Source organism: Triticum aestivum, chromosome 3B, assembly GCF_018294505.1.
Source record: "Triticum aestivum cultivar Chinese Spring chromosome 3B, IWGSC CS RefSeq v2.1, whole genome shotgun sequence".
Classification (NCBI taxonomy): domain Eukaryota; kingdom Viridiplantae; phylum Streptophyta; class Magnoliopsida; order Poales; family Poaceae; genus Triticum; species Triticum aestivum.
Window position 1 is genome coordinate 543,918,512 of NC_057801.1, and position 12,261 is coordinate 543,930,772.

Consider the following 12,261-nt stretch of genomic DNA (forward strand, 5'->3'; position numbering starts at 1 on the left):
AGGGTGTCCGAATATAGTCGTCCAATATATCAATCTTTATGTCTCGACCATTTCGAGACTCCTCGTCATGTCCGTGATCACATCCGGGACTCCGAACAAACTTCGGTACATCAAAACTTATAAACTCATAATAAAACTGTCATCGTAATGTTAAGCGTGCGGACCCTACGGGTTCGAGAACTATGTAGACATGACCTAGAACTATTCTCGGTCAATAACCAATAGCGGAACCTGGATGCCCATATTGGTTCCTACATATTCTATGAAAATCTTTATCGGTCAAACCGCATAACAACATACATTGTTTCCTTTGTCATCGGTATGTTACTTACCCGAGATTTGATCGTCGGTATCCAATACCTAGTTCAATCTCATTACCGGCAAGTCTCTTTACTCGTTACGTAATGCATCATCTCGTAACCAACTCATTGGTCACATTGCTTGCAAGGCTTATAGTGATGTGCATTACCGAGAGGGCCCAGAGATACCTCTCCGACAATCGGAGTGACAAAACCTAATCTCGAAATACGCCAACTCAATATGTACCTTCGGAGACACCTGTAGTACTCCTTTATAATCACCCAGTTACGTTGTGACGTTTGGTAGTACCCAAAGTGTTCCTCCGGTAAACGGGAGTTGCATAATCTCATAGTTACAGGAACATGTATAAGTCATGAAGAAAGCAATAGCAATATACTAAACGATCAAGTGCTAGGCTAACGGAATGGGTCATGTCAATCACATCATTCTCCTAATGATGTGATCCCATTAATCAAATGACAATACATGTCTATGGTTAGGAAACATAACCATCTTTGATTAATGAGCTAGTCAAGTAGAGGCATACTAGTGACTATATGTTTGTCTATGTATTCACACATGTATCATGTTTCCGGTTAATACAATTCTAGCATGAATAATAAACATTTATCATGATATGAGGAAATAAATAATAACTTTATTATTGCCTCTAGGGCATATTTCCTTCAATGAGAAGGATGGCAAGGTCGACAGAAGTATATTGGATATACATTATATTAATGTGTACTTTACTGGTACTCCTAGTAGCAATAGGGTATTAGATACCAGTTCGGTTGCTAAGTGTTAGTAACTCGAAATAAAAGCTGCGGAGTAAAAGGAGACTAGCTAAAGGTGAGATGACGATATGTGTTGGAAGTGTTTCCAAGGTTGATGTGATCAAGCATCCCATACTCCCTCTACCATCGAGATTGGTGTTAAACCTAAATAATTGTTATTTAGTGTTTGCGTTGAGCATAGACATGATTGGATTATGTCTATCGCAATACGATTATTCATTTAAGGAGAATAATGGTTACTCTATTTATTTGAATAATACCTTCAATGGTCTTGCACCTAAAATGAATGGTTTATTGAATCTCGATCGTAGTAATACACATGTTCATGCCAAAAGATATAAGATAGTAATGATAGTACCACCTGCTTGTGGCACTGCCATTTGAGTCATATTGGTATAAAACGCATGAAGAAGCTCCATGTTGATGGATCCTTGGACTCACTTGTTTTTGAAAAGCTTGAGACATGCGAACCATGTCTATTGGTATGTGCGCATGAAGAAACTCCATGAAGATGGATCGTTTGAACTCACTTGATTCTAAATCACTTGAGACATGCAAATCATACCACATGGGCAAGATGATTGAAAAGCCTCGTTTTTCAGTAAGATGGAACAAGAGAGCAACTTGTTGGAAGTAATACATTTTGATGTGTTGTCCAATGAGTGTCGAGGCACGCAATGGATATCGTTATGTTCTTACTTCACAGATGATTTGAGTAGATGCTAAGTATATTTACTTGATGAAACACAAATCTGAATTATTGAAAGGTTCAAGTAATTTTAGAGTGAAGTTGAAGATCGTCGTGACAAGAGGATAAAATGTCTATGATATGATCATAGAGATGAATATCTGAGTTACGAGTTTGGAACACAATTAAGACATTGTGGAAATTGTTTCATGACTAATACCGCCTGGAACACCATAGTGTGATGGTGTGTCCGAACATCATAACTGCACCCTATTGGATATGGTGCATACCATGATGTCTCTTATCGAATTACCACTATCGTTTATGGGTTAGACATTAGAGACAACCGCATTCACTTTAAATAGGGTACCACACAATTCCGTTGAGACGACACCGTATGAACTATGGTTTAGAGAAATCTAAGATGTCGTTTCTTAAAAGTTTGGGGCTGCGACGCTTATGTGAAAAAGTTTCAGGCTGATAAGCTCGAACCCAAAGCGGATAAATGCATCTTCATAGGACACCCAAAAACAGTTGGCTATACCTCCTGTCTCAGATCCGGAAGCAAAAGGGATTGTTTCTAGAATCTGGTCCTTTCTCGAGAAAAAGTTTCTCTTGAAAGAATTGAGTGGGAGGATGGTGGAGACTTGATAAGGTTATTGAACCGTCACTTCAACTAGTGTGTAGCAGGGCACATGAAGTTGTTCCTGTGGCGCCTACACCAATTGAAGTGGAAGCTGATGATATTGATCATTAAACTTTGGATCAAGTCACTATCAAAACTTGTAGGTCGACAAGGATACGTACTACTCCAGAGTGGTACGTAATCCTGTCTTGGAGGTCATGTTACTAGATAACAATGAACCTACGAGCTATGGAGAAGCGATGATGGGCCCGGATTCCGACAAATGGCTCGAGGCCATAAAATCCGAGAAAGGATCCATGTATGAAAACAAAGTATAGACTTTGGAAGAACTACTTGATGGTCGTAAGGCTGTTGGGTACAGATGAATTTTAAAAGGAAGACGGACAATGATGGTAAGTGTCACCATTAAGAAAGCTCGACTTGTCGTTAAGATGTTTTCCGACGAGTTCAAGGAGTTGACTACGATGAGACTTTCTCACTCGTAGCGATGCTAAGAGTCTGTTGGAATTATATTTATGAAATCTTGCAGATAGAATGTAAAAACATTGTTTCCTCGACGATTTTCTTGAGGAAAGGTTGTATGTGATACATCAGAAGGTTTTGACAATCCTGAAAGATGCTAACAAGTATGCAAAGCTCCAGCAATCCTTCTAAGGACTGGAGTAAGCATCTCGGAGTTGGAATATACGCTTTGATGAGATGATCAAAGATTTTGGGTTTATACAAAGTTTATGAGAAACTTGTATTTCCAAAGAAGTGAGTGGGAGCACTATAGAATTTCTGATGAGTATATGTTGTTGACATATTGTTGATCGGAAATGATGTAGAATTTCTGGAAAGCATATAGGGTTGTTTGAAAAGTGTTTTTCAATGGAAAACCTGGATTAAGCTACTTGAACATTGAGCATCAAGATCTATAAGGATAGATAAAAACGCTTAATGGTACTTTCAAATGAATACATACCGTGACAAGATTTTGAAGGAGTTCAAAATAGATCGGCAAAGAAGGAGTTCTTGGCTGGGTTGTAAGGTGTGAGTATTGAGTAAGACTCAAGACCTGACCATGGCAGAAGAGAGAGAAAGTACGAAGGTCGTCCCCTATGCTTTAGACGTAGGCTCCACAAAATGTTATGCTGTGTACCACACCTGAAGTGTGCCTTGCCATGAGTCAGTCAAGGGGTACAAGTATGATCCAGGAATGGATCACAGCATAGCGGTCAAGGTTATCCTTAGTAACTAGTGGACTAAGGAATTTTCTCGATAATGGAGATGGTAAAAGAGTTCGTCATAAAGGGTTACGCCTATGCAAACTTTGACACTAATCCGGATGACTATGAGTAGTAAACCGGATTCGTATAGTAGAGCAGTTATTTGGAATAGTTCCAAATAGCGCGTGGTAGCTGCATCTAGGAGATGACATAGAGATTTCTAAAGCACACACGGATCTGAAAGATTCAGACACATTGACTAAATAACCTCTCTCACAAGCGAGATATGATCAAACCCAATGGGTGTTGGATTCATTACAATCACATAGTGATGTGAACTAGATTATTGACTCTAGTGCAAGTGGGAGACTGTTGGAAATATGCCCTAGAGGCAATAATAAAATGATTATTATTATATTTCCTTGTTCATGATAATTGTCTATTGTTCATGCTATAATTTTATTAACTGGAAACCGTAATACATGTGTAAATACATAGACCATAACATGTCCCTAGTGAGCCTCTAGTTGACTAGCTCGTTGATCAATAGATGGTTATGGTTTCCTGACCATGGACATTGGATGTCATTGACGATGGGACCACATCATTAGGAGAATGATGTGATGGACAAGACCCAATCCTAAGCATAGCACAAGATCGTGTAGTTCGTTTGCTAAAAGCTTTTCTAATGTCAAGTATCATTTCCTTAGACCATGAGATTGTGCAACTCCCGGATATCGTAGGAATGCTTTGGATGTGCCAAACATCACAACGTAACTGGGTGGCTATAAAGGTGCACTACGGGTATCTCCGAAAGTGTCTGTTGGGTTGGCACGAATCGAGACTGGGATTTGTCACTCCGTGTGACGGAGAGGTATCTCTGGGCCCACTCGGTAATGCATCATCATAATGAGCTCAATGTGACTAAGTAGTTAGTCACGGGATCATGTATTACGGAACGAGTAAAGTGACTTGCCGATAACGAGATTGAACGAGGTATTGGAATACCGACGATGGAATCTCAGGTAAGTAACGTACCGATTGACAAAGGGAATTGCATACGGGGTTGCTTGAATCCCCGACATCGTGGTTCATCCGATGAGATCATCATGGAACATGTGGGAGCCAACATGGGTATCCAGATCTTGCTGTTGATTATTGAACGGAGAGATATCTCAGTCATGTCTACATGCCTCCCGAACCCGTAGGGTCTACACACTTAAAGTTCGATGACGCTAGGGTTATAGGAAAAGTTCAAATGTGGTTACCGAATGTTGTTTGGAGTCCCGGATGAGATCCCGGACGTCACGAGGAGTTTCGGAATGGTCCGTAGGTAAAGAATTATATATATGAAGTGAGGTTTTGGCCACCGGAAGTATTTCGGGCGTCACCGGTAATGTACCGGGACCACCAGAAGGGTTTCGGGGGTCCACCGAGAGGGGCCACTAGCCCCGGAGGCTTGCATGGGCCAAGAGTGGGAAGAAACCAGCCCCTGGATGGGCTGGTGCGCCTCCCACCAAGGCCCAAGGCACAACTAGGAGGGGAGAGGGGAAACCCTAGGCGCAGATGGGCCTAAAGGCACACCCTTGGGCGTGCCCCCTCTCTCCCCCTCTTGGCCGCCCCCTCCAAGTCCCATCTAGGGCTGCCGCACCCCTAGGGTGGGAACCCTAGATGGGGGCGCAGCCACCTCCCCTCCTCCTATATATAGTGGGGTTTTTGGGGCTGCCAAAGACACGAGTCTCTCTCTCTCTCTCTCTCTCGGTGCAGCCCTACCTCTCCACATCCTCGTCCTCCGTAGTGCTTGGCGAAGCCCTGCTGGAAACCACGCTGCTCCACCACCACCACGTCGTCGTGCGGATGCTGGAGTTTTCTTCCCCAACCTCTCCCTCCTCCTTGCTGGATCAAGGCACAGGAGACGTCACCGGGCTGTACGTGTGTTGAACGCGGAGGCGTCGTTGTTCGATGCTTAGATCGGAATCGACCGCGATCTAAATCGCTGTGTGTACGACTCCTCCAACCGCGTTCTTGTAACGCTTCCGTTTAGCGATCTTCAAAGGTATGAAGATGCTCCTCCTTCTCCCTCTCTTGTTGCTAGAATCTCCATAGATTGATTTTGGTGATGCGTAGAAAATTTTGAATTTCTGTTACGTTCCCCAACAGATATGTACGAGTCTGTTCGAGCGAGCGCTGCTGAATCATTTTCCTTGGCAGTGGCAATCTCGTTGTAAATGAGGGGAACTCCAGATTCTTCAAAACGTGGAGCTGGGTTTCCTTCGCTTCACAAATTTGCACTACCGGCCCAACTTAGCTTCGGGAATTCAACTTCTAGAAGCTAAAGCGTTCTTGTCAATTTCAGACCAGAAGTTTGTGGAGTTGAGAGTTGGAGGGGTTCAGAATAGGCCCTTACTTTACATCATCTGTCAGAGTGGAAGGTTTCTTGTGATGTAATAAACCACTTTTTGGTGACCAAATTTTTACTTGAAAAGCACAATTTAGTAATGTATTTTACATGGTTTATTGAGATGCTCTTATCTACACAGGTGCCACCTCTTGTAGGGTCGCCAAATAAAATAGAGACTGACTTGGGTCCCGAATAATTCTAGTGTGGTTGCCAATTATACAGGACCAGACATGCTATTCAACCGAGACCCAGAGCTAGCCCATATGTCCAGACCATCTAGTACCCCTCATATCCAGAAATCACTAATTAAAGGGAACTTTTACAAAGGTCACCCTCCACCTTTTTGAATGCTGACAAGTGAGACACTGCATGTGCGTCACTTATAACGACTTTGAGTTTCCCCTTTTTCTCTGGAATCGTTTATTCAAAAAGTTTTATCGCCCGAATCGTGTGTCCAAATGCTGAATTGTTTTCACTATTGGACTTCTCGCTGTCGAGATCTTTGAAACTAGATTCCATGTTAATAGGTTCCGATGAATTTTTTCATGAAAAACAAAAAAAACAAAAAACAAAAAAAAAGGAAACTAAATAAAACCGGAGCTTGAAAGCACGGTTGTGGCTTTCACCTTTTTAGGGGAAGCACGGATTGCATTTCTTCACGGAAACGAATATGTGTTTCTTGTGAAAGCACAGTTGTGCTTCTTGCAGAAGCACATGTTATGCTTTTCCCTTTTTTCACGGAAGCATATATGTGCTTTTCCCTTTTCGAGTGTGCTTATCATGGAAGCACAGGATGTGCTTCTCACATAAGCAAAGATGTGCCTCCTGTTGTGCTTCTCATGGAAGTATAGACTATACTTTTTCTTTTTTTCAGGGAGAGCAGTTGTGCTTATCGCAGAAGCGCGTGTTGTGCCTCTTGCAAAAATAAACTGCTTTCCAAAAAAAAACCCTCCAAAACCCTAGGAGAAACCAAGAGAAAACAAAAACAAAAACAAAAAACATCTAAAACCCGAAAACGCATACTGAAAAAAGAAACGAAATCCAGAGGGAGCGACCAACTTGGCGGTGGCTGGGCGCACTACCTGACACGCTCCCAGGCCAAAAGAGTGTCCTTTGTGGGAGCCTCACAAGGGATAACTCTCACTTACTTGCTCCCTCATATCTAGCCCATGTGGAGGTGGATATGGGGCGGTCTGTACATGCTCGGGCGCATCCATCACATCAGACCGACCCTTCTTGATCCAACAAAATCTTGTCCCTGTTTCCGCCAGGACCAAACATTAACCATTTGTCTCACTCCACTCTACTTCCACTCCGCCCTGCTCCGCCCCTCCAATCTGTCATCTCCGATATGGCTAGCAGTCAATCTGAGTCCAGTTGGTCTGAATCCGTTGACTGGACGCTCGCCACCTGCTCGAACGAGGAGGAGATAGCCCTCCTGGTCGTGGTCCACTGTTCCCTGGAGGATACCGGAACTTTGGAGTAGGAGCCTCGCTGCCCTGGATCCACCAGTTGGGTTTTCACCCCACCTCTAGTTGGGATCCAATAGTGAGCCATCACCGCAGCCAATGAGTGCGGTTGAGCGGGTCCTTAGCACAAGGTTCCCACGCCCCAGATTAGCATATCCCGAGTGCGGGGTCCTTGTCCTCCCGATGCCAGCCCCGGAGACCGAGTCCAATCACAGAAATGCTGAAGGCCGGATGCGAAAGCTGTTGAGAACACGCTTCCGTGGTTGAGAAACAGTGTGCCCATCGTGACAGGGAGAAGGTGTGTTGTGGCATTGAGAAGAAGGCTAAGGAGGATGCCCATCCCCGGACCCTAGCAAAGCGGCAAGCCCGGGTCGTCCATGCCCTCGCCGGCCTTCTTCCGAAAGAGGATGTGATGCCCTATGATGCTTCTGATGGATCCATCTCTGACGCTGAGCATTTCCGCATCGCCCCTCATTGGGTCTTCGACTGCTACTTCCACGACAACAAAGTGCAAGGGCAAGGGTGCTTGTCAGTAATGAACTTTCCCTATCTATATAGTCTTTTTATGAAGAATCGATAGGCATGCCATTATTTTGGTAGTCTTATAGATGTGTGTTTGAATTCCCGTATGTAATGTCCGAACTATGTATTGTATGAGGTACGAGCTAGCAATCGAAGAACGGACCTTAATATATGTTTGTATAAGAAATGAGGGGTGACTAGCTCGTGTTCGCGGCACATGGATTAGATTTGCCCATTCGGATTATAGATGCTCAAAGCCTATGAGATCGACCACCAGGCAGTGTAAGTTTAACAACAACTTCACCCATGAAGTTGTAGTAGCATGCGGCGACGGCGACACTGCCATTGGACTATTCACCCATCACTAGAAGGCTTGGGCGTGCTTTGCCGCGCCATTGGTGTTGTTGGGTTTGTTCAAAAAAATCACTTTGTTTTAAAATATAAGGCGTATTTAAAAAAAACAATCATTTTAAGTTTGATCAAATTTATAGAGAAATATATCAAAATTCATAGTATCAATTGGTATTTTTAAATTCATCATGAAATGAAATTTCATTCTTTTTTGTTTAATATTGTGGATGTCAATATTTCCTCTTAACTTGGTCAAAGTTAAAAAAATCGACTTTCTACAGAACTAATACCCTATATTTTAGAACCGATGGAATATTTAGTTTGGCGGGTGGGGAAGATGATAGCATGCATTTTTTTTATTTTTTTTGCGAGGGTAAAGGGAGTTTTTATTGCAAATTCATAGAGTTACAGTCGAGATGTCATACATCCTCAATACATGGAGGAATCGAGCCTAGCCACACAGCAGTGGCACGCTCCGTACGGCTGTAGTATGCCAGCCGATCGCCAACTCTATTCTGAACACGACTAAGTTTCTGAGGAACAAACTCCCTAATACCAGATAAGTGCTTGATCTCCCTTACTAGTTGTCCATACGCTGACCGTTGGAGAGCATCCGTGGCGAGACATGATAAAGCTTCGGATGAATCTGATTGAAGAATCACCGGGGCCTCGGAGTGCTCAATGGCCAACGCCATGCCTTGCATCATCGCATGTAGTTCCGCCTCCAAGGGGTCGTTGCAGTGAAAAACATATCTATAAGCTGCAAAGAGGATGACCCCCTCGCGGTTCCTGAGTATCATCCCGATCGCCGCAGAGCCGTCTACAGCCTGAAAGGAGCCATCAACGGACAGGGCCACCGACCCTGGCGGTGGTGCCGGCCATGGTAGGGCAGGAAGCACCCTTGTGTGGCACGGTGCCACTGGGGCAGCCGAGGACATTTTACCTTTGAGAATCTCCTCCACAGTGAACTTGCCAGCCAAGGTGATAGATTTGTAGTAACTGTCCAAGAACTCAACGGAGGCTAGTACTGGGGGTGCTTCCTTGCCATGATACAGATCATTCCGAACCTGCCAAATCCTCCAAATCAACAGGAGTACCATGTCTGCAACTGTCTTTGAGCAAACGCTGAGGAGTGTCAAGAGCCATTCTTGTCCGTTATCAACCAGAGCGTCATCCTCCGGCAGAGGCCACCTCCGACGCATGTTGACCCACAAAGTTCTAGCCTGTGTACAGGCCACCAAAGCATGAAAAGTAGACTCCTCCTCAATCCCGCAAAGAGGACATAGGGATCTGGTCGCCAGATGTCTCCGATTTTTACATGTTGCGTTGCCAGCGTACCTGTCGCCACTCTCCACGCATGAATTTTCATTTTCTGTGGAACGTTGGCCGCCCAGACGCAATTCCAAACCACGCGATCTCCCGCCGGGTGTGTGCTCGACGACCCATTGGCAAAGGCGGTGTTGTGATCGCATGTGACCAGTTTATATGCACTTCTTACTAAGAATACACCAGACCTCTCCGGGAACCATGCAACGAAATCCTCGCGGTTACGCGGTGAGGCCCTGATCTTTAATATGAAGTCCACATCCATTGGCCAGAAAAACTCCCGAAGACGATCGACACGCCAAGCACCGTTCTCATCAATGAAATCGGCCACTCGGTTCAGACGGCAAGTCCCCTTCGGGGTGATAGGACGAAACGACGACGGCCGAGGGATCCAGGGGTCCCTCCATGTGCGTATGGTAGCACCATTGCCTACCCTCCAGATAACACCTTGCTTCAGAAGATCAAGGCCATGAAGTATGCCCTTCCAGGCAGAAGAGCCATTACCAGAGAACGAGGTATCCAAAAGTTGTCCCGTCGGGTAGTAACGAGCTTTCAAGAGCCGTGCACATAGACTATCCGGTGAATCTAGCAATCTCCAAGCTTGTTTGGCCAGTAAAGCTTGATTGAAAGCCCGCATATCCTTAAACCCCATGCCACCCATAGATTTTGGTAGACGCAACTTGTCTCAACTCATCCATGCCATCTTCTTCTTCCCATTCTCAACGCCCCACCAATACTGGAGGATCATGCGAGTCAGCTCATCGCATACCGATGTCGGTAACTTAAAGACACTCATGACATAAGTAGGTATCGCCTGTGCGACTGCCTTGATCAATATTTCCTTGTTCCCAGCAGACACGTACTGTTCGCTCCAATCAATAAGTTTATTTTTATTTATAATGCAGTGATTTGGTGGGCCATTCATGGTGTGATTCTGTGTTATCCGCTAACCAACCTATATTTATGTGTGGAAATTTCTATATTGGTGGTCGCATATGTACTTATTGGTGTTACAATATCATATAGTAGTGCTTTTTTTTCACGTGGTCGGAGGGTGCGTGCAATTGATGTACTTTTATGGGCCGGTTGTTGTTGATTGGTTTGAAAAATCGTTGATCCAGTCAATATCGTAAACCAAATCCAAAATTGAATACTTCAGTTGAATGAAAGGGCTTCAAAATTAGGGAACATCTACTCTTATAAAGACTCAGTTGGTGATGATAGTGTGTCTGTCATCCGTTATTTCTAACCATTAGATCTGCATCTAACGACTGTGATGCAAGTTGTGACCTTTTTGCAACAATATCACACTTCTCTGCTCCAATTTATAGGAAACCCCTTAGTATCCTGAAACCAACCACATTCCTCCCTTAACTCATCGAAACAGCCAAGGAATATATTTTGAGTGAAACATAATACTCCCTCCGTTTGGAATTAGATGATCCGGATGTATTTTTTGCGAAGCAGTCCTTCTATTTTTTCCGACCAATCCCGTGGTCCTCCACTCCCACTCAGAACTTGGTCGCTGCCCGCCGTCGCTCCGTTCTCGCTCGCCCGCTCGCCGTCCTGGCTCTCCGACACTGGCCCCCGCCGCCTTCCTCCCTCCCCCGCCCCACGCCGCCTTCCTCCCCCGAACCACGCTGCGATGCTGCCGCCTCATCCCCCTCCTCGTTCCCCACCATCTCAAGCTTCAGTTTTTGCCACATCGCCGGTGGTGGGTCTGCGGGCAGAGTTGCGGGCGACGGCCTGGAGCGGCAGTACGCGAGCTCCGACTCCATCTCGAGCCAGCCGGCACACCCGCCGAGGAGCTCCGCCAGCCACTGCCCCAGCGCCCGCGCCGACACCTTGTGCAGCTCCACGACCACCATCCCCGCCGGCGCCGCCTGCCGCTGCTGCTGACTACGGCATCTCCTCCAACCTCATCAGCTAGGTCACCCCGCCGCCGGCGACTTCATCCCGCCACCCCGTCCCCATCCCCGGCAGCCACCCACCGGTGGAAGATTCGAGGTCAGGTAACAAAATCTACTCTTTCCCCTCCATCTCCATATAATCTACTCCCATTCTTGTTAACTAGATCGGGAGCGCGCCTTGGCGCGAGGGTGCCGGTCCAAAATATTTGGTCAAGCAGGTAATGGTAAGTTAATAGAAATCCAAGTTTAGCATATGCATTAATACAGGATAACACACGCATAGAAATAGATTAGAGAAGCAACACTGAAACTACAACATAATTCATTCATAATTTACCATAACCATGTAGTAGTTAAACCATTCGAGGGTGATCACAAATAATTTACAATAAGGGTAGGGTAATCTACTACCACACTGATTCAGAATGCCTTTATAGAGGCATCATGTCTACATACGATAATATTACTCGATAAACCAAAAGAAATTTATCTTCTTATGCGGTCGAAACATCGGTCGCATTAACCACGGCTCAAGCTCAGATGAGCATTAACCCCTATTGTTGTCCTCGTGGTCAGATGGATAGTAAGCCATGAAACTCATCTTATTCGGTGCAGTCAAATTCATCATCATAAGTGTGGCTGC